Raw genomic sequence first — 22,703 nt, 5'->3', positions numbered from 1 at the left:
TTCCATAATTATTTTTATTACTAAACAGTACTACTCAGTATGAATATATCATAATTTGTATACTCATTCTATTGATGATAGACATCTGTGTTGTTTCCAAGTTTTGGCTACATGAATAAAGTAACTGTGAATATTCTTGGACACACAATTTTATTTTTGTTGCAAGTACATGTTTACTTTTATAGAAAATTGCTGAATGTTTTTCCAAATGGTATAGCTACCATTTGAAACATGTGAGAGTTCCTATCACCATTTGGTGATTTTAGTTTGCTTATTTAATTTATTTTAGTAGATGAACTGAAGATTGTCACTATGGCTTTAAAGTGAATTTCCATAATGATGTGAAATGTCAAGTGTTTATCGTGTACTTTTTGTCATTCTCACTTTTTCCAAGTTATCTCCATATTTATATTACTTTCTTTTAATTACTGATATATAGGTGTTCTTTATATATTGTAGATATAAACACTTTGTCAGAAATGAGTCTGACGAATATTTTTTGCAGACTGTGGTTTGCCTTATCACTTTTTTTTTTTGGAATAGGATCTTGCTATATCATTCAGGCTTGCCCCCAATTCCTGGTTTCAAATGATCCTCTTGCCTCATCAAGTGAGTAGCCAAGACTTTAGGTTCATGCCACACAGCCCTTTTCATTTTCTTTTTCTTTTTTTTTTTTTTTTTTTTTTGGTGCCAGGGATCAAACTCGGGACCTTGCTCTTACTAGGCAGTAAGCGGAACCACTGAGCTAAATTCCCAGCCCCCCTTTTTATTTTCTTAATGGTATCTTTCAAACAGCAGAAGTTTTCAACTTCATGATTATGGCTTGATGTTTGTTACAAAATTACTGCCTACATTCAGGTTAAAAAGATATCTTCTATTCTAAAAGCTTTCTATATTTAGATTTTACAGTTAGGATTATAATTTATATTACACCAATTATTGTACAGTCGATTATCTCTAGCTTTTTAATTAGTATACTAACTGGTTTATATACAAACTGGCTTAAAGTATAGCACACATGGAGGCTGTGTTCATCTTATAAGCAGGGTTCTTTCCATAAACTGAGGGGCAGTGTGGGAAAAACAGGACAGCTCAAGCAGGGTCATTGTTGTTCCTATCATCAAAGCCACATGTTAAGGTAAACTACTGCTTGTTTTCATTGTGATATAGGTAATGTGTAATCATTTTCTCCTAAGGGTTCTGATTAATAAAATTTGGCTTTATAGCATTAGAAAAGGCAATATGAAAACTGAATGAAATTTATTCCAGTAAATATAATGTAAGAGCAGTTTGTTACATTTTGCTTCATTTTATCAATTACTTCTTAAAACTAGCAAAATTGCAGTAAAGTAATTTTATACAATTATAGAAATAAAGGCAAACTATAGGGTTCCGTTAATCTTACAGAGTAGGTGCTTAGTGCAAGGGCATCAAAGATAATCTTTTGAAATTCAACCTAAAGTAAAGGCACTCAAAGTAAAGTAAAGGCTTTCCCACTGCTTTTGGAAGAATCATTTTAAATGAAAATGTTTGATGCAGACTCAAATATAAATATAGAGGTTCTGTAGTTTTTACTTGATTCCTGTGTATAAAGAAACATAAAAAAATCTTCTTCCCTAGAAAATGAGTCACATGAGTTACTGTAAACATTTAATCATAATCACACACATGGAATTTTTTAGACAATAAATTTTAGACTAAGTAACCTTAGTAGCTTGTGTGTGAGTATACAGTCATCTACTTGTTGCATGTTCACAATCTTCACATTAGTATCAGGCATTTGTCAGTGTATATTATATATTCAGCAACGCACACCCAGAAAGCATCTTCTGTGGCTCATACACTGAAGAAGATCAAGTGATCTGGCAAGATAGTCTTAAAAGTACATGCTCATATTCATGCCTCCATTAAAATGAATTGAAACACTAAATAAATTTAATAAACTTCTTAATATAAAATGAGTTAACAGCATTCACTCATTTCTGGGCCAACACATTAAATATCATTGGAAAGAAAGCCTAAAGAAGATAAGCTATGAGATTAAATCAATTTAAAGAAGTTGTCACAAGCCAAATTAAACCAATTAGCTTCTTACTATGAATAAAATAAAACCATAACATGAACTATACTAGCAGATTTACTTAAACCTAACAGTCACATTTTTAATAGGCATGGGAAAATGTAAGCAAATAACTTATTCACTTTATTTAAATAGGGTTTTGACTTAAGGGAGTGATTAAAGAACTGAAGCATAAATTGAAGCATAAACCAAAGCATAAACATATCAGCATAAGAAAGTACAGTCCAGTTTATATTTTCTTAATGTGATCTCTGTATTTAGATAGTATACATCTTATGAAATGCCAAAGATTTGTCATATCCCTAAATTTAAGCTGAACAATATTTTTGTTTGAAACATTTCCAAGTGAAATAACTTTTGAAAATAAACCACAATTCTGTTCCCTCCATGTACCTAAGCACGATACAGTAAATTTATTTCAACATAAAAGTGACCTTCAAACAGACATTTGAAATGAGCTATCCATGTACATAAGGTAATCCCTTTAGCAAGTGCCTTAGCTTCTTTGTGTGTCTATAACAAATTACTAAAGACTAGGAAATTTATATATAATAGAGCTTTATTCCTCATAGTTCCAGAGACTGGATGGTCAAAAGCATCAGCAGGTTCTGGGTCTGGTGAAGGTTCAGGGTCTGCTGAAGGCTCTGTCTTTGGTCCCAAGATAATGCCTTGTACTCTGCGACATCTAGAAATGACAGAGCTGTGATCTCACACAGCAGAAAGGCTGGAGGGCTACAATACCTCCCTGATGCCCTATAAAGATATGAATCCCATCCAAAGACAGCAGAGACCTCATGGTCTGTTCATGTTCTAAAGTCCTCCCCTCTTAGCACTACTGCATTGGGAATTACTGAATTTTGGAAGGGACACAATAATTCACAATTATAGCATCAAAGGAAAAGAATGGAAGACAACAAAAGAAAGGAAAAGAATGGAAGACAACAAAAGAAAGAAAACAGACTGATATGCACTTGTAAAGAAAGAGTAATATGATTTGTGTAATACTTTTCAAGAAACAATTTGATGCTTTACTTGAGTGTCATAAGAATGTTTACAATCTGTGATTCCTACTCCTGGGAATTCATCATTAGAAAAGGCTATGCAGTTATTGTTCATTTTTAAATGTTTATTTATAGTATTACCTCCACTTTCAAATTCTGTACAATAAAATTTCTGAACTAGATAGAGCAAGATTTGTTTTACAAAATCAGTTGATAAAGGAATGTTTTAAGGTAAAGGGAGGGTCTGGCAGACACAAAATGAGTATATTTCATACTATTTGTATTTTGTTTCCATGACAGCAAATTAAAATGTTCTTACATTATTTATATTAAAAAAAGGAAAATAGAAAAAGAAAAAATAAAAGTGTTGATACAAGTGATAGAAGGCAGAATTCATTAGCAAAATTCAAGTGTAATAAATTGAAAATCATTAAAGCTTTTTGAAAGGAATGAACTATTAGCCTTAAGTAGGCATTTATTGAACACAGAATAGTCTACATAAGATCCATCAAAAGACAAACACATAGCCAATCAAGCTGGTGCATGCCTGTAATTTCAGCACTCTGGGAGGGCAAACCAGGAAGGGATCGCAAGTTGGAAACCAGTCTGGACCACTTAGTGAATACTCAAAATATAAAAGGACTGGGGTTACAGCTAGTTGTGAAGGCCTTGGGTTCTTTTCCCAAGCTCTCTCTCTCTCCCTCTCTCTCTCACACACTAACACACAGAATATATTACTGAAGTAATATAATTGAAGGATCTACTGTGAAAGGTGTAATTATTGACATCCGAAGTTTAGTGCTTTTGGAAAATAAAAATTCAAGTAAATTTATTGACAAGCTTTAACATATTTTCATAAGTCATTATGTACAAAAATAGAAGACTACTTGTAATATATAAAGGATAATATGTTTCAGGATGCATATGACAACATTCCTATAAAGTACAAAAATAAAAATATTTTAAATGTCCAGCGGGAGTGCAGCACAGGTAATTATTGCATATAAACTATAAGGAGAATCATGCCGACATTAAAATGTTAACAGTAAAAATAATCATAAATGTAAGAGCAATAAAAACATGTACAGGATATTTACGTTTACATAAAGCAGAGGAAAAAATGAAAAATAAATATTAGACATTTCTGGTTACATGGCACAAAAGACATCACAAAAAATTCAGGGAAAAAAATGCCAGACGGAGAAGGCAAAGCATACCTTTAAAATTTGCTAGATCTTAAACCCAAACCCCAAAGAATTATCACAACTAAAATTCCAGAGAAGATGATCTCCTAAATATCAAATTCAAACTACCCGAGGAAACAAATTACCATGAATGTGAGAAAGTAAGTGTGTAGAGAATCAGACCTCAAAACACAGAAGTACAGAATATTTATACAAGGTACATTTAACATCTTTATTTTAAGCATCAAAAGTATGAGTAAGAAGTAAGACACTCATAAGAAATGACTATGTGTACTTGGAGGAAAGCGGAGTATGGAAGTTAAGAACATGACAGATGAAAGGTCAAAGTTTGACTTAAACTTCAGCATATGTAAAACAGAAATGTGACCTGAAGACAGAATTTGTGGAGATTAGATAGAAAGAGAACAGAAAGAACTGAAAAATCTATAGAGAAGTATCAGAGACACAGAACAGATCTAGAAGGTTTAGTGTATTATACTGCTGAAGGAAAATAACAAGAAAGAATAGGGTAGACGAAATTTTCCAGGATGAAAGGAGACATACTCTCTACCCGAAAATACAATATATGACAAAAAAAGTACTGTTTTAGAAATCCCACACCAAATCACAAAGCAAAAAGAAATTTTTTATAGAAAAAAAGATTATCTACAAAAAAGTTGCTAATTAGTATTGATCCAGAATTAAATATGTAGTATTCTTATAAAAATAAGGAAGAAATAAATGTAATACAGATTCAAAATTTGAGTTTACTAACAATATACCTTAAAGTCAAATGAAAATTATCACAGAAATAAAAATGTTTAAGAAGAAATGAAGACAAAAAAATAAGTTCAAGCATATGGTTAAATCTGAGCAAAAACTGATTTCACAAAATGACAATAATAAGCTGTGTAGAAACCATGAGATTAAAGAGTGGGAAGGATAAAACAAAAATACAGAAAAAAACTGCAATAGATACTGGGAATGCAGCAACTGGAGTTAAAGCATAGTAAGGCTCTTGTATTATTGAGGATATGGATAACTAAGTTAGCCTTATACAGTATTGTAACTGAAATATTCATAGAAAATTTCCTAAAATAACTCCCCAGCTGTCAACAATCTCACTGATGAAAATTATAACTGAAATATATGGTGAATGTTTAAACTTTAAAAATTATTACAATAAAAGACATTTTGCCACTAATTACCCTCAAAAACTTCCTCCTTGTTTCAAGCACATTTATGCCATCTTTCTTAGGCACTTTCTTGCCACTTTCTTAGGCAATTCTGGAAGTCCTCTTTTGCGAGTTTTATGAGGTATAATAAATCCAGTGAATGCTGACACTGAGTGTCGTCCAACACAAAAGAAGATTCTTGTCAAAATCCATCTATTCACCGGATCTGGCATCATGAAATCTATGGCTCTTCCCCAAAGTCAAAATGACCATAAAAAGTAAATGTTTTGAATCAATTCAGGATACAGAGGCAACCATAACTGCACAAGTAAAAAGATGAAAGAGGATTTCCAGAATTACTTCAGAAAGTGGCAAGGATAATGGGATAAGTGTGTTCAAAGGAAGGGGAGTACTTTGAGGGGGATTAACAGCAATGTGTCTTTTACTGTAATTTAAAAAAATTTAAATGTTCTGCTGTTGATTATACTTCTTATGACTTCAAAATATAAACTAAGAAAATAAAATATTAAGGAAGAAAATGTTTAGAAACCTCAAATTATACAATAAAAGTAGTAACAATAAATGGAAACATACTAAACTCTTCAGTTAAAACAGACTGTGATCCAGAAGGTATGGAATAAGCTTAGTAGTTACCACTATGCACTGACAAGTAAAATGATAGACTGAAAACTGAACAATTTTGCTAAGATATGTTGGGGAAGTGAAATTATAGGGCAAACCACTGACAAAAACTGAAGAGACTGGTAAATTAAAAAAAAAAAATCATTTTACCAGTTGAAACTTCCAGGTAGAAATTTTCTTACTAGGGAAGAAAAATCTGAACTGAAATCAATAAATTGATAATCACCGTGTGTGAAGTTATGTGTTAAAACCCCTGGCGAGAAACAATCATAGTCATCCACAATTTCACAAACTTTATCTCCAAGAGCTCACTGGCTTGACAGTAAACATCAAAAAACCAAAATTTTTCCATGAAAAGAAGAGGGAGTAATTTTCAATATCTTAAACACTTCTGTTCTTAACAAGACCTTCCCTCAGAAATGTAAAAGAACACAAATCATATTATAATTATATTCCAGAAATGGGACAGATGCAAAATCTCACTTGGAGATTAAATACTTTTAAATAATATTTGGAACAAAGACAAAAATCTCAATAAATTTCTTAAAAAATTTGGATCTAGAAGATGAGAATACAATTTACCGAAATTTGTGAAATGAATCAAAACCAATGCTTAGAAGACATTTTTAGCATTGAATGCATACATTAAAAATTTAAATCAATAATTTAAGCTTCTAGGGCTACATTTTGGATCTGAAGAGTTGTCCAAAGCTCAGGTGGTAAAGCCTTGCTGTACAGAGTGGCACCCCCAGGAGGAGATGGGGCCTTTAGAAGATGGCCATTAGGAGACGGCCTTTAGGGTCCCTGGGGCATCCCTTTGAAGGGTCAGGCGACCTTGCTTCTGGACTTTCTCTCCTTTGCTTCCTTGCCAGGGAGAGAGGGGCTTTGTTTTTCCACACACCCTTAACCATGATGTGCTGCACAGAGGCCCAAAGCAACCAGGACTATAATGCATTGAAACCCTAAAATGTGAACCAAAATAAACTAGATCTTTTATAAATTATCTTTGGAATCTGTGGTAGTAACAAAAAATTGACTAAAATCATCGTGTCAGGAAAGAATATTAGGAGTGAGTTCTAAAGTAAGCAAAAAAGTGAGAGCAATAGTAGACATCAGTGAAACAAAAAATAGAAAATCTCAACAAGAGTCAAAGCTCACTTTTTGAAAAGTTTAACAGAAATTACTGAGGAAACTAGGTAGCTCGCCTTAGGTCCTTCAGCACCTTAATGCAGATGCACAGCACAGTCCTTTAAACCTTAGTGTTAACACTGTATGTACTGAGGAAGATTCCGGCCACCACATGCAAGCCTTAGTTAACGGGGCTGCAGTGAAGGTCATCCTTACCATGCGAGGAGACTGGGCTGGCCCAGCACCAACTCCCTTTGTCATAGAGTGGACCGACCCGGGTGACACCGCCTGTTGGTTCTGGGCCACTGCCACATTCTTCGGATTCTGAGATGAAAGGAACCCAGCAGCTTTTTCCTCCGATATGTGAAGAGTTCTGCTGCTGAAGGAATTCAGGTACATTCAGAAAGCAAGAAGGAATCTGGACCTGATAACCAAAGTACAGCTGAATCACAGACTGCTGGGAAACAAAGTTCAATCTATAGAACTCCTAAAACTGGAAAGAGGAAGAAAAGGACTACAGGCTCTTAGCAGAGTTAACTGAACCATCTACTGATGAACAGTTCTCTGATGCAGAGTCAAATTGTGCTGAGATGCAGGAGCCTATTCTAAGAATAACTAGGAGAAGGCAGGTCATAATTGCACCTACTCCAGTGTCCACTGTAAGCTGAAATGTCTTTCTAAACTTAAGGACCCTAGCCTTCAGTTAGTTTCTTAAAATCATTCAACCCTTCAAAATAATAAAACCACATCAGAGCCCTCAAATCTGAACTGTGAAGCTGTAATGAAATCATTAGCTCAAACATTTGCAGTTGTGGACGTGAACAGATGGAATGAAGAGAGAAAAAGCACTGTAAAAATAAGCGACCTGACAAAGTTCAGTGGTCATCATGGTGGTGATGATGAAGAGTCCGCAAATAAAGTTGTCAGTGAGGACAACAACAGTGAAAGGAGTGTAGATCTTGAATGCGATACCAGACTGAACAAATCTGAGCTCAACCAGTCTCAGGATATAGAGGATTCTGTCTTACTAGTTCTCAACAGTGATGAAGGCCAGCAATCTGAAAGCACTGAAGGTAAAGAGGATACTGTGTTTTGTTGAAAACACTGGTCAAAAGGAATCATTAAATGGAAACTCAGAAAATACATCTCAGGACAATGCATTCTTTGTGATTGACACAACTCCTGGATTGAATGTTGATAAAAATTTTACTTGGAAGATAAGGCAAGTGAGGTTTCCACTGAGGGAGAAAAAGAAGAGGAGGAGGATGAGAACAGTGAAGAAGAACCAGCAGACAGTGACATAAATAAAGATGAGTATAGTGATGAAGATGACTTACTAAATAACACAAAGTCTAAACTTCTGAAGTTGACAAGTAGCAGTATAGATGCTGGAGTGAGTATCAAGCATTTGGGTGGTGTGTACATTAATTTCAATGCAGAAAAACTTCAGTCTAAAAAGACAACTCTAATACAGATCAAGGAGAAAAAGAAAAATTAGCTTCTACAGAAAGCTGTTATTGTACCTGATTTTGAAAAAAACTATTGTGTTCCACCACATAGGGAAGGAATCAAAGTGTCAACTTCAGAAAAAATGCAGGAAAGAGCTACTACAAAAAACTGCAGGTGATGGTTGGTTTTGGTATAAAAGCTCCAGAATTGACTGATGAACTTAAAAATGATCCCAAAGCTCTGAAGATGACAGCAAGCATGGACCTAAAAAGACTTTACAAGAAAAATGACCAAGATGACTTCTTTAAGTATTTCCAGATTGGAACTATTGTTGACAACCCAGCTCATTTCTACCATTCACGAATTCCCAGTAAGCAAAGGAAAAGGACTATTGTGGAAGAACTGCTGGTTGATTCTGAGTTCAGAAGATATAACCAAAGGAAGTACTCAGAGATCATGGCTGAAAAAGCAGCAAATGCAGCAGGAAAAAAGTTCAGAAAGAAGAAGAAATTTCATAATTAATATTCACCAAACAAATCCCATTATTTTACATCTTCTCTTTATTTGTAAAAGAAGTTTAGAAGACTAACGCCATCACAAATTTAATATAGACTGACTGTTTATATAGGGATTTCTGTTTGGAAATAAAATTGACAGGGAATCAATCACATGCCCTTTGGAATAAAAATAACATGTTTACAAAAGACCTGTTCTGGCTTAGAATGTTTAAGGGGAAAAGAATGTCAATCATTTTAAGATAAATAACATTTTTATTAGGTTTTCAGGGCTTGGTTATTTAAGGAAAATTTAATTAAAGGGTATAGCATTTGCTAATATGTTCAAAGAACTTTTTTTAATGAGTGTATAAATAATACCTTAGTTACTGTGAATATACATGTGTGTGCGTGCGTGTGTGTGTGTGTGTATACATGTACAGGGGAGTTGGTAGACAGGTCATGCCCTATAATTAGCTGCAAATTCAGATCCAGAAACAGGAGGAAAAATGATCTTAACCTACATTTATTGTTTTATTTCAAGCAAAACAGGACTGAAAAATAGCATTTTAATTTGGCCAGAAGGTAAAGTGGCTCAGTTTATCTAAACTCCAGTAACACGAGTATACATTCTGGCTAAGATGCTTTCTGGCACCAAGGACATTGGTCATTTCTGTAATGCTTCTTGGTGAGCTGCAGCCGCCTTCATATCATTGTTTACTGTATCTTTATTTTCCTAGCATACTATTTTAAATTTTAATGAACGTAAAATCTCATATTTTACTTTTACTGTTTGGGGTCACAAGCAACCTAGTAAACACAAGAGATAACAATAACTTTCACTGTTGAAGTTAGGAAAGCATTTATATGTTTTCTCTTTTATAGAAAAACTTTTATTTCAAAATTATTTTGCCTTTTGTGTAATACAGAATTCATATGACAGAGTTAAGTATCAAAACAGGAAGAAGAAATAACTATTTCTGTAAGCTACTTGTTAGGACTTGGATCTAAATATGATCCCCGAATTCTCATACTAAATAAAATCTTGATTTGTAAATAGAAATTACTGAGGACCCTAACTGGACTAAGCAGGAAAAAGAGGACACAAATTATTAACTTCAGGAATGAATGAGGATCTATTATGATAGATACCATGGACATTCAAAAGAAAATAAAATAATGCTATGACAAATCTATGCTCACAAACTTGACAATTTATGTGGATCAAATCCTTAAAAAATACAAACTGTCAAAATTCAGATAATAAAGTAACTATATGGGTATGCATATCACTTTTAAAGATATTAAATGAATAATTATCAACCTTCCGAAACAAAAAGTACCAGATTCAGATTGGATGGGTGAATGGTAACAAACATTTAAGGAATGTAAATGTCTATAATTTCTTAAAGATATACAAGATAAAAAATAGGGAATAATTATTAATCTACTCCATGAGTTCAACATCACAATAAAGAGAAAACCAGACAAAGATATTATAAGAAAAGAAAACATCACATCAATATCCCTCAGGAAATAGATGCAAACAAATCCTCAAGAAATATCAGCAAGTCAAATCCCATTAAATAAACAGAATACAAGAGGTCCAATAAAAACATACACCATACCAAATAGAATTTATCTCAGGTATGCAAAGCTGATTCAGCATATTAAATTAATTTAATTCATGTTTTCAAAAACAGAGGAAAGGCAAGATCATATCAACTGACACAGACAAAATTTTGACAAAATCCAACATGGCTACAAGATAAAAACATCAAACTAGGAAAATTGGGAAACCTACTCAGTTTGATAAAGAACATCTACAAAAAAATCTAGAGCTTAATAAAGAACATCCACAAATAAATCTATAGCTAACATATTTAATGGTGACTTGAAGTTTTCCCTTAAAGGCTTTTCTCTTTACTACTGCTTTTCAACATGATGATACAATATAATAATGTACAAAAACAAAAAAAAATAAAAGTTATAAAGAATGACAAGAAAGTTCAGCTTTATTCACAGGAAACAGAATTGTCTATGTAGAAGATGAAAAGGAAACCAACAATACAACCCCTGGACCTAAGAAGTGTTTACAGTAAGGTTGCTGGACATCAGGCATATTGGTAGTTTTTTTATTTCTGGGATATAATACCTAACACACATAAATTGAAGGAATAGAGGTTTAATTTGGCTGAGAGTTTCAGGGGGTTCAGTCCATGGTCAGCTGGCTCCATGGTAGATAAACTAAGGTAAAAGTTCACAACAGAGTAAGGCTCAATTTATGGTAGCTGGGAAGCAGAACCAGGTGAATAGCTCCAACAAGAGTTACACCCTCCAGAGGTACGCTTCCAGGGAGCAACCTCTGCCAACTGGGTCCTACCTCCTAACAGCACATTCAGTTATAAACATCAATGGATTAACCCACGAATGAGTATAGCACCCTATGATCCAATTATCTCTTCAGGAATCTCTTAATACAGTCAAGTTGAAAACTCACATTAACTGATACACAAGGTTTATACTCAAAAGGTCACTCACACTGCAATACACCAGCAAGGAACAAATGGATTTGGAATTAAAAATACTTTAGCATTTATATTAGCTGGCAAAAAATGAAATAGTTAACTCTATACTAAAAAAGAAAAATACATACAAGACCTAAATGAGAAGAACTAAAAGTTCTTGTGAAATAAAAGAACTACTAAATAAATGGAGAATGGAGAATCAGGCCATGTTCATGGAAAGACTCAGTGGTGTTAAGACGTCAGCTGTCTCCTCTTCAAGCTACTGTTTCAATGCAATTTCAATCAAATTCCCAGAAAAAAAAGCTATGATTTATGAATCATGGTATTGGTACATGAAAAGGCTAGTAAAATAATAGCAGAAAAGCAAAAAATAGTCTCATCTATAGGCAACTGATGTTTGAAAAGGAGTAACAATCAAGAAAAGGTAGTGTTTTAAAAAATGGTGCCAGTCAGAGAAGGCGAGCTGGTCCCAGCACCTGGAAGGAAGCTCCCCCACCGCCATCTCAAGCTCCTAGGGCTGAGAAGCTGAGCCGATCCCAGCACCCGGAAAGAAGCTCCCATACCGACAGCCATGCTCCTAGGGCAGAGAAGGTGAGCCGGTCCCAGTACCCGAAAGGAAGCTCTCCCGCCACCATCCCATGCTCTTAGGGCAGAGAAGGTGAGCTGTGCGGACGCCAGAAGCACCCCGCCACCCGTAGAAATGAGAAGACACTTAAACAAGCTTCAAAAACAGACTTCCAGATCACCTACAGCAACGTCAAAGGGAAACAAGATGGAACAATCTGATACTCAACCACCTGGACTCTCTCAACTGGAAACAAAAGAGGATCTGGGAAAAATGAAACCAGAAATAATTACTCAGATAACAGCACAGATTGTGCTCATAGTGCAAGACATGATTAATAAATCTAGAGAGGACACAGATTAAAAAAATAGAGGATCTGAGGAATATGATGGAATCCCAACATAGGAAACAAATGGAATCCAGAAAACAGATGCAAACAGTTTGCCAGGAGACTAAAACCTCCATCGAAAGTGTGTGTAGCAGAATGAACCAATGTGAGGATAGAATTTCACATATAGAAGATAAGATTGCAATCAGTGACCAAGAAAAGAAAAATTGCTTTAAAATTGTAAGGGAACATGAGAAATCAATCCAGCAGCTGCTAGACGATGCAAACAAGAATAACATAAGACTGATTGGAGTCAATGAAGAAAGAGGAGAGAGTGCACATGACATAAAAACATTCTTCACAGAAGTGATGGCAGAAAACTTCCCAAGAAGGGAAAAGAACTTGACATACAGATAAGTGAGGCATATAAGACTCCAGCTAGCCTTGATGAAAAAAAATCTATACATAGGCATATAATAGTTAGGATGCCAGAAATTCAACAGAAGAATAAAATTTTACAAGCAGTGAGAGAAAAGAAACAAATCACATACAAAGGAGAGCCCATCAGAATCACAGCAGACTTCTCAAAGCAAACCCTCAAGGCAAGAAGAGCTTGAAGTGACATATTCCAAGCCCTAAAGGAAAACAGCCTCCAACGCAGACTGATGTACCCTGCAAAACTATCTTTCAAAATTGATGGAGAAATAAGACACTCTCATGATAAAGAGCACCCCAGGAACTTCATGAATACCAAACTGGCACTCCAAAAAATTTTAGACAATACCCTAGGAAAAGACAATGAGGATCACGACCCCAGGAAACCCAGCAGAATGAATCCATTGGGAGTGACAAATTAAACAGAAAGGGGGAGAATCCAACAAAAAGAAAAAGTCATGACAAAGCTTTTAAAACTTTTAACTTCATCTCCCTAATGAGTGTATAATTCAATCTTATTATTGTACTGATTAGTATTTTTCTGATTCTAGAGTTGCACACCATTCTTTCCGCTATACTAGCTATTTATCATTTTCTTATGTCTACATTTTAATTGGGTTGTCTATTAATGAGCTGTAAGAGTTCTTTATATTCTGGTCATAGGTTATATGCATTGTAAATATGGTCTGTTTAAGGACTACTTTTCATTTTAATGATGTCATTTAAAGTTCTAAATTTTGATGGAATCTCATTTATCAATTTTTTTTCTTTTATACATCATGTTTTTTTGTATCCTAGGTAGTTCTTGCCTACCCTGAATTCATAAATATTTTCCTTTATAATTTTTTCTTAAAGTTTTATACTTTTAGGCTTTCTTATTTAGGCTCATAGATCCCTTCAAGTTATTTTCATGTATGGAATAAAAGGGTTGAGGGTAATTTTTTATATACGGATACCAGGTGTTCTAGTGCCGTTTGCTGAAGACACTATCTCTTCCTCGGCTCTTGAATCGAGTTCATATTCTATAAAATGCTAATGTAAAATAATCTTTCAAAACTCAGTGGACCATATATGTGTGGTTCTATTTCTAGATTCTCTGTTTTATTCAAATGATCTATATGTCTTTCCTTACACCAACACTGCCTTGATTACTGTAGCTTTAGAAGAAGTCTTAAAATTGGATGCTAAACGTCTTCCAACACTGTTTTTGTTTTTGGCTTTTCTGGGTCCTTTTTACACTTACATAACTTTTAAATTTCAATATCCAGTTCTTCGTTTATAGAAAGTATACACAGACCTGAATTTTTATATATAACTTGTGTTTTCTAATCTTGCTAAATTCAAGTACAAGTTCTAGGGGCTCCTAGAGATTTCTTAGTATTTTCTCTGTAGATGATCATTTCATCTACATATAAAGATTTTGCTTCTGCCATGCCAATCCTATCCTAGTTGCATCATTTTATTGCCGGACTATTTAGGTGGGGACTAGGTTTCAAAGTTTAATAGACAGATGAAGAGTAAGCATATCTGCCCTTGTTCCCCACCTTAAGGAGAAAGCATTGTATCTTCTCCATTCATACAAGGCGTTCTCGCTGGAAGTATGGAGTACATGTCTTTAATTTGTTGAGAAGTTTCTGTTCTACTTCTAGTCTCCTGATAGCTTTTACCATGAACAGCTGTAGAATTTGGTCCAATACTTTTTCTCCAACTAGTGGCAGGATCATATGGCTTTTTCCTTTCCTCTGTTAAAATGATGACTTTTGGGGGTGGATCTTCCAATGCTGAACCAACACTGCCATCCCTATAACAAAACCACTTTCTACATCCTGCCAGATCTGACTTCCAATAGTTTGTTTTGTTAAACAAATTTCTATCTATGTTCATACTTTTTTCTTCCATTATCTTTATCCAATTTTAAGATTAGCACAATGTTGAGTTCCTAAAATGAGGGGAGAAGTGTTCCTTCTTTTTTCTGCTTTAATTGTTTGATATAATTTATCAGTTAAAATGTTTATGAGCCTGCTGTTGTCATTTGGTAGGTTTTCAAGCTAGGAATATACTTTCTTTAATAGGTGCTATTCAAATTTTATATTTCCTCCAGAGTTAGTTTCATTAATTTGTCTTCTAAGTTACTTCTTAGAAGTTGTCAAATTTATGTCAAAAAATATTTTTGTAATATGCTTTCTATATCCTTTTAAATTCTGTAAAATCTGTGGTAATGTCCCTAGATCTTAGTATTGTAATTTAGAAAATGTATAACTGATATTGTGTAACAGGAAGAAAAGGTCTAAAAGAGCAGGGGAATTGGGAGGGGTAGGGGAAGGGAAAAAAGGGAAAGGAAAAAATATGAGAAGGAGAAAAAAACAGAAACAAGGTCTATGAAAATAGGGAAGGGTGGAGGGGGTGAAGGGAGGGCAAGGGAAGGGGAAAAAAAATAAGAACCAAGAGACTCATGTAATGGTACAAGATCCCAATGATGAATGTAACTGTATTGTATACCTAAAATGTACCAATAAACTTAATGAAAAAAAAAATGGTGCTAGAACAACTGGAATTCACATCATATATATATATATAATAAAGAGAGAGAGAGACACCATAAATAGAAATGCAAATGTTAAACACAAAAATATAAAACTACTAAAACACAATATAAGAGAAAAATCTTGTTAACCTGGATCAAGGTGAACAATTATTATATGCATCACAAAAGGCATATTCATTAAAATTAAAAGTTTCTGCTTTGTGAAAGAAAACAGGAGTAAAACAACAGACTACAGATTACAAGAATACTTGAAAAAGACATCTAATAAAAGACTGTTATCCAAAATACAGAAAGACCTCTTAACATTCAACAACTAAAAAGAAAAATATAAAAAATGGGTGAAAGAATTTAGTACACAGCTAACCAAAGAAGATACTCAATGGCAAGTGATTATATGAGAAGATACTCAATATTACAAGTCATTGGGGATTTGGAAATTAAAATGTTGAGATAGCATTATAACCATTCGAATGGCCAGAGCCCAGGAAAATGTTACCACCAAGTGCTGGTATGGAGGTGAAGCAAGAGGAATTCTCATTGACTGTGGGTGTGCATACAAAACAGTTTAGGCACTTCGGTAGAGTTCACCACTGTCTTACAAAACTAAATATAGTTTTCCCTTATAATCCAGCAATTATGCTTCCTTGGTATTTACTCAAATTGAAAACTTGTGTTCACACAAATAACTATACACACATGTTCACAGCAATTTTATTCATAATTGCTAAAACTTTGAAGCAACCAAAATAGATAAATCAATTATGGTATATCCAGACAACAAAATATTATTTTGTGTTAAAAAAATGAGTGATCAAGCCATGAAAAACATAATGGAATCTTAAATTCATGTTATTAAGTCAAAAAAGCCAATCTGACAATGCTACATTTTTATGATTCTCGCTTTATGACTTCTAGAAAAGGAATAAGGAGATAATAAAATATCATTTATCAGGGGTTGGGTGAGGTAAGGGTTATTAAGCAGCAAATGGAGAATTATTAGGGCAGTTAAATTAGTTTGTATACTGCTGTTGGATTGGTGTCATTATAAATTTGTCAAAACTCTTAGAATATGTATCACTAAAAGTGAACCCTAAAGGAAAGCATGTAGTACTTTGGGTGATAATGACATGTCAATGTAGGTTCATGGAATGTGATTGAGGTACTACTGTGATACAGGAAGTTCACATTTTTAAGAGGTTATATGTGCGTGGGAACATGAGGTATATGTAAACTCTTTTATATTTTCCAGTTAATTTTGCTGTAAATGTAAAAATACTCTAAAGATTAGTCTATTAAAACAGAAAGACTGTTAGATCAAATTAAAAACATAATCTTCCTATGTGTTGTTTACAAAATATATCTTGGACCAGGGATGTAGCTCAGTGGCACCATGCTTGCCTGGCAAGTGCAAGATCCTGAGTTCAATCCCAGTACCAGGAAAAAACCAAAACAAAACCAGAAAGACTGAAAATTAATGGATAGAGAAAATATATTTGTCAAATTTTACTGAATATAAAGTTGAAATATATTAATATCTAAAATAGATTTTACTAAAAAATAGACAGCTACAAAATGGCACCAGGAAAATAGAACAAAGGTAAATTTGTATGTATCTAAAACATAGCTACATATTACATATGGGAAAGACTGAGGGAGCTGTAAGGAAAAATTGACAGCTTCATTATTACAGCAGTGATTTTAACACATATCTCTCAACACTCAACAGATGGACCAGTAGGAAATCAGTAGGATAACAAAATAGCACCCATGTCCTCTATGTATATATCTATATACATTAATTCTGATGACAATGAAATAATTAAGAATCAATAATGAAGAGAGCTTGAAAAAGGGCATATTTGCAATTTTTTTCCTCAATTCTAAATGAAATTTTGTACTGAATGAGACACACTTATTAGTCAACTACAGCACTGACCAAGTATACGTCAACCCTGGCATGGACAAAGTATTTCTTGATGTGACCTAATATAAAGAAAAATAGTGAAAATGTACTCACTGTAGGTAAGTAGACACAAGAAAATGTGCTAAAGGGGAAGTAACTAAACCCTCCAAGTTCATCTATTTCTTCCTACTCACCATCATATAAAGAATTTCCCATTCACTGAGTAAGAATGAGTAGGGGATAGAGATGTCAAAAAAATACTACAGGAAAGGAAAGGTAATTACATGTGCAAAACACAGAATAGAAGTGTGAAACAATTTTCACCTTTAAATAGTGAACACTAATAATTTCATAAACAAAATGTAATTGAATCTATACACAATTTCTTAGGTTTCTTTCACACACACACACACACACACACACTTTCCTTACAGCAAATACAGTGGAACATCTATTTAATAATGTTGAATATGAATAAGTATAATGCTAGAAATAAAATTCCAATCCCAGGCTCTGAACTCCTTTAGGGCAGGGAATATATCTGCCTTCCTAAATCACACAAAGATGTACTGAGAATGATCCTAACAAACAGAATGAGTTCTACATGTTAGGTATTATTGCCTCTAAGTTCATAAATTAAAACACTCATTTTACCTATGGACTCTCATTGTCCTACTTCTAATCTTTCTTCTTAATAAACATCAGCTTATTCTGTGGGCATGTCAGGGCTTTTCTAAAATCACAAAAATTAAATTTTAACCTTTCTTTGTAAAACCATCAGCTTGTTCTTTTGGCCTGCTACAGGCTTTCTAAAATCTTTATAGAGAACTCAGTTGATTATTCAAGATGATGGTTTTGGGCTGAGGATGTAGCTCAGCGGTAAAGTACTTGCACAGCATGCAAGAGGTCCTAGGTTCAATTCCATCATTACAGAATAAAATAAAAGTAATATAGTTTTGAATCACATCACTTCTCATAGCTAATGGAAATAGCTACTGTAACAAAAGGTGAAAATTAATACATGACTAGAACATTATTAAAAGATTAACATTCATTATAGTCTTTCCTAAGTTACCTTTTTAAGACACACAACTAATCCAAATCTAGAAAGATCTGGCTAAAATATACCATACAGAATAAAATAATTCTTTATCAGAAAAGTAGAGCCAAAAATTTTTTTTCTAGTGAGACTATGTTGGATATCTTTGAAAAACAGATGTACAAATGGATTACAAAGGAGTATGAGGAAAATGTATTTTATCTTGATTTAAGTGGTCATTGTATAGTCCATTAAGTCTGTCAAATTAATAGAATATAGTGAATTAACAATGGATGGATTTAACAGTGTGAATATTTCAGTAAAACTGAAGAAAAATACATGTGCACTATTTAATTTTTCAAGTCCCACAAAATGAAACTTCTTCCCTGATAACTGAAGAAGTAAATCTGTTGCTTTATCTATAACCCCGCAGAATTTTATTTTTTAGCTTATTATAAATTATTTTACATCTGTCTCCATGTTTATTAGTTTCTTAAGAGACAGAATGTTTTCCATTTTTAAAAATGCTTTTTAGGTCAATGCCTGGCATGATGAAAGCTCCCAAATTAAGTTTATATTATCATGGATACTAATGTTCTAAGGAAGTTCTAGCAGTTATCAAAATGACTGCCTAAAGATAACATAAAGAAAAAAAAGAGTATTGGATAAATAGTTGACCCTGATTAAAAAAAAAAAAAAAAAAAAAAGGGGAAGTGTTTTTTTCTGAATCATGATGAAAGAAGAAAAACAGCAGTGGTCATCTAAAACTTGTACACAAACATTATTGGGAAATGAATTAAATAACTCCCCTAAGGGCAACTTGACCAATGCTTTAACAAGGTTACAGTGAACTACACCAATCATTTGGTTTGCAAGATTTCCTGCTGGACATCAATGCCAACCACTTGTCAGATCCAAACCACCTTGGGAAATAGCTGTGGCTAAGATTTACACATACCAGTAATGGACTAAATTACCGGTTCAGTGAAAAAACAGGTCAGAAGTATACATAACACGACAGAAATGGGAAGGTCAATAAAACAATTTACATATCAGACTCTTCGTCCCACTCAGCAAAATCTAGCTGAGATTTTTAAGACTGTGAAGTTGTTAGAAGACTTAAGAAAGGTCTCTTACATAAATCTTATAATTATCATAAAATGTAGATTTGGTAACAACATCTTGGGAAAGATTACCAAATCTTAGTATCTTTTAGATAGGAAAAGAAGTAATTATATCAAACCACTTTGACATATTTCCATAAAAATTATACTTCCACCTAGAGAAAGAATATAGAAAATAAAAAGATAATGCCTGTCTTCTTCTTGTACAAGAAATACACATTCCTAGATGAGAATTTCAAGCAGAATGCTTTTTTTTTCATTCACATAAAATATGTATTTTAAAATACGTGTTTTTTATCCTCTCCAAAATAAACTGTTTCTCAATAAAGTATGAAGACACACAGTAAACATTGTGAATAATCATGAGTGAGTACAACATGTCATGAAAAATACAATATTAAGTCCTAACACCAATAAAAGACAGATTACTTGACAAATAAACAATAGCTCGAAAGGGTTCAGCCCTGGTCCTGTTTTGTTTATGGTAAGTACCAACAGTTCACGTTCCATCTAGCAGAATACTTGACATTTCTATGCCCACTTTAACTAGATCTAGCATGCCTTTATTGGGCTTCTTCATGAGACTAGTGAGTGACAGAGTTCTACAAAAACATTTGATGTTTGAAATAAATTTGCAAAACTACCAAAATTTTATAAAGTAATAAAAACATGTTCACACTTCTGGTTTCAGATCTGACACAAGAGCCCAGAAGACATCTCTCTTCTGATTCTTACAAGAAAAAAAAATAATGGAACAAATAAGATCAGTGGTGTTCCTTAGATCCATCAGAACTGTCACAGGCATATTGACACCTCAAAGTCTGAAGAAAGAGGAAGGTATATTCAGTGAATCACAACCAAGATCTGCTTACTAGAACAGAGCTGCTGGGGACAAACTGATAGAAAAGCTTGAATTTTTACTGAGGCATTAGTGGAGAAAGGATGAGATACAGATGAGAATGGGAACTCATGGGTCCCCAAAGTCTTAGATCTTCACAAGAATCACATCAGGAGCTCACTGTGAAAAGACCCCCTCATGGGTCATGCAGGAAAAGAAAATGAGAAGCATTGTGAAATATGTCCAGAGCACTCTCCATAACAAAATTCTATTCTTCAGGGGAAAGGACTTTACCAGAACTTTTTATTACCTGAAAGGGTATACCAAGATTGCAGCTCTTTCTAGACTTCCTGTCTCACAAAAAATGAGGGGAAAAAAAGCTAATAAATATGTATGAAGGTCACTAGCTCCCTGAGATTTAACCGTAACATTAATTTGGTGATTAAGCTTAATTTGCCTTGCCAAAAAACCTTGCTCTATGTTTCACTAACAGTAATTAATAGCTAAAAGAACTACAAAATTATCGAAGGAGGAGTTCTTGTGAAAGCTAAAGAAAATAGAGGAGAAAAAAAAAAGGACACTAAAATTTGAACTCAATAGAAACAGAGCAACTGAAAAAATTACAGCCCATTCCTAGCAAGATTAACATGCAACTTGCCACTAAAAATCCATTTACCTCAGTTCCCATTACATAATATCATAGTTACTATCTTTTAACATAAATTATAAGACATGACAAAAAGCTAGAAAGTCTGAAGAATCAAAGACCGCATCAGATCCAATTTCAGATATGACAAAAGTTTTTGCTACTATCAAACTGAGAATAACAATAATTAGTATGTTGAGGATGCCGGGGATTTAGCTCAGTGGTTTCGCCACCTGCTGCGCAAGTGCAAGGACCTGAGTTCGATCCCTGGTACTAAAAAATATATAAATAAATAAATAAAAGTATGTGGAGGAATCCAATGGAAAAAATAGGCAACACACAATAACAGATGGATAATGTACAGGTAAAAGTTTAAAAAAGAGAAAAAAGATGTAAAAATCAAAATAGAAAAGAACGTATTTAAAGAGTTCATCAACAAATCAACATGTCAATGAAAGAATCATAAATATGTTTAGAGTAAAAATTTACTTAGGAAAAAACTGGAAAAACAAAGGCAAACAAAAAAGACCAAAGCAGTAAGGAATTATGAGACAATTTTAAAACATGCAATAAAAGTGAAAATGAAATAGTAAAAGTAGAAGAAAGAATAAAGCAGAAAAAATATATGATTAAGAATTTTATTAATTCTTATATATGCCTAAGAATTTTATAAAATGAACTACAAATGGCAAACCTCAGATGAAAGGTCAGAAAACCTAAGTGATAAATACCAAATAATCTACAAATAAGAGTAAGTACCATATTCAAACTGCAGGGGTAAAAACAGGAATTCTTTTTAGAAAGTCAGAATTACCAAACAACAAAATACTCTCAGAATTATAACATATATCTCTTTAGAAACTATGTAAAAAAACAAATAAAAAGAGCATAGAGAAATATTTAAAGTGTTGAAAAGTAGAAATAAGACATACCACGAACAAGAGGTAATCAAAATGTATGATGAATATTTAAATTTTTAACATTTGTCACAGAAAAGAAACATTACCATTAGTCTCTCTCAAAATACTCCTCCTCCCTTCAAACAAATTTATCCCATTGTTTTTGCCAATTTTCTGAAGCAGTTCTGAAAGTCCTCTTTCCTGTCTTTATGAGGTGTGATAAAAAAATATGGTGAATGCTGCTGGTGATTGCTGTCCAATGGGAAGATAGACTCGTGAGAACATTATGATGTGTCCTCATCTACCTTATTCACTAGCTCTGGACTAAAATAGCTGATCAGTTCATTATAATACAGTCCTGAATTTTCATATTGAGCTGAAATGTTGACTTATAGTTTCAATAGCAGTTCCGTAATAATGTAAAAAAAGTCTAATTTTTTTCCATATAATATTCCAAAAGGCAATTGTTTCAATTGCCTTCAGCTATTTTTCTTATCATGCACCTTTATCTCTTCAGCTTTGTATTTACTTCAGTTTAGTATTTGCTTATTTGCTTACCTTCAAATATGTTCTAATTTTAATATAACCTTTCAAAAGTTTAATACTCCTCTATTTTTAGAAACTAAATTTCAATTAACAAGATGAAAATATTAGTTTTAAAAAATTTTTTAAACTACTGTTAAAAAATTCAACATTAAAT

The 22,703-nt window shown here is 33.5% G+C and overlaps 1 protein-coding gene and 1 pseudogene across 19 annotated transcripts in view; one reads left to right on the top strand and one right to left on the bottom strand.

The window, feature by feature from the left end:
* Ccdc91 (coiled-coil domain containing 91) overlaps positions 1-22,703 on the bottom strand; it is a 401,979-nt gene that overhangs the window by 139,017 nt on the left and 240,259 nt on the right. The gene's annotated exons all lie outside the window — the stretch shown is intronic.
* On the top strand, positions 6,857-9,181 carry LOC106010268 (deoxynucleotidyltransferase terminal-interacting protein 2 pseudogene; annotated as a pseudogene).

Source organism: Heterocephalus glaber, unplaced genomic scaffold (assembly GCF_053883595.1).
Source record: "Heterocephalus glaber isolate CG9 unplaced genomic scaffold, H.glaber_assembly_v1.0 deba00001733, whole genome shotgun sequence".
NCBI classification, from domain to species: Eukaryota; Metazoa; Chordata; class Mammalia; order Rodentia; family Bathyergidae; genus Heterocephalus; species Heterocephalus glaber.
The sequence above is the reverse complement of the archived record's forward strand: the minus strand, read 5'-3'. Positions and strand labels throughout refer to the sequence as shown.